Below are 1,692 nucleotides of genomic sequence, written 5' to 3'. Positions count from 1 at the left end.
GTAGTAACTACCAAGTCTCTAACATCTCTACTGGATTCTGGCTCAGGATAAATGGGGGAAGGGTGGTGTGAAGAGGGGAATTTACTCAGAAGCACAGGCTGTTCCTGGCTCTGGCCAGAGCTCTGGGGGAACAGCCAGAATGTTGACATTGACCTGGACACATGAAGCCCAGTCCAAATGCCCTGCTTTCTCTCAGCTCCAGTTCTCTTCTGTCTCTACCTCAAACACCACGGGAGGGACCTGGGCTCATGTCAGTGTCGGGAGCTCACAGGAGACAGTACTTGGAGGTCTGACCTTGGAAACCAAGGTCAAGTGACTGAGCATAGGCAGAGGCAGGCTTATGGCAGAGCCCAGCCCCTGGTCAGGGCACTGGCTGGGTCCCAGGAAACGCTGGTGGTGATTTGAAGATTGCCTGAACAGGGCCAGGGAAAGTCAGCTGGCTGGTCTCTGTCAGGATCAGAAAGTGCTGAGGAGAACCCTACTTGTCAGTCTTGGGTGAACCTCAGCTCTTCACCTGCTTGTTGGCACATTGCCCCTGGCCTCTCAGAGTGACAGTGAACCCAGGCAGGGGCCAGCCAGTCAGCAGTGTCTGCCTGCTGAGCGGGCCTCGGGCCCTGAGAGGCTGCTGCAGCCGCTGCAGGCTACAGAACAGCCCCAAGTCACATGTCCTGAGAAGGGCTGGTGCGGGTGACATGCTGCTTCTGGTGCTGAGATGGGTGAGAGGGGACACTGAACACCGACACCTTCCTTCGTCCCAGGCCTGACCTCCCTCTGCTGGGTCTCAGACTGGCACCGGGGGACTCTGTACATTAAAGTCTCCTAGGCTGGTGATACCTGCCCCTTGTCCTGGCATTCTGACTCTCTGGCCCTGCCCATCCTAGGGCCCTTACAGCTTGCCATACTTTCTCAACCCGATGGAAGACTGCGGGGGACTGGGCTTTGCCCCAGCTCTGCCTCTAGAACACTGTACTGGAAGCTGAGCACTTGGGGCAAGTTCTTCCCTCTGGGAGCCTCAGCTGTGGCCCAGACAGAAACTCAAGAGATACGGAGTATCAGCACAAACCTTTAAAGCGCTGTCCTTGCTGGCCTCCTGGAAGCTCCTTTCTCTGGTAGTCCCTCCTCTATCCTGGCCTTCAGCAATCAACTGCCTCTGGGCACGGACATTAAGTCTAACCAGAAATCCTCCTGTCCAGATTCCCATGGCTCCAGGGAATGTTGAAATGCAGGCTTTGTTTGCTTTGGGTTTGTTTTCCATCCATGGAAAACAATACAGAGTACACAGGCCTGCATGTGCACACACTAAGCAGTCAGAGTCGATCGGAACTCCAGCCTGGAATCAGCAGTGCCTACTTGGCTGATGAGGGCCCGGGACCCTGGCTTCTCCGACTGTGTTAGCTCTGCCTGAGCACATACGGGGAGAAAGAGCATCACCAGGAGCATCACCGAACGAATGCCAAGCCCTGCGCTGCACGCCTTTGTGTGCACCAAACAACTTCCTGGCAAAAGCTGGAGCTCAAAGAGGTGGGAGAATTGCTCAGGGTCACCTACTCAGGAGAATGCAGGGCTGGAGAAAGCAGGGGAGAGGAAGGCACCCTGAGACAGGCATGGGTGCCAGTTCCTCACCTCTGCCCTGGGAGGGAGAGCCTATGTGGTTAGTTGTTTGACTTCTAATGGAAAAGCTGGAGGTACAAG

The sequence above is a fragment of the Echinops telfairi genome, unplaced genomic scaffold, assembly GCF_000313985.2.
Source record: "Echinops telfairi isolate 266 unplaced genomic scaffold, ASM31398v2 ScPeMD7_7462;HRSCAF=8500, whole genome shotgun sequence".
Lineage (NCBI taxonomy): Eukaryota > Metazoa > Chordata > Mammalia > Afrosoricida > Tenrecidae > Echinops > Echinops telfairi.
Note: the sequence above shows the minus strand (reverse complement) of the source record.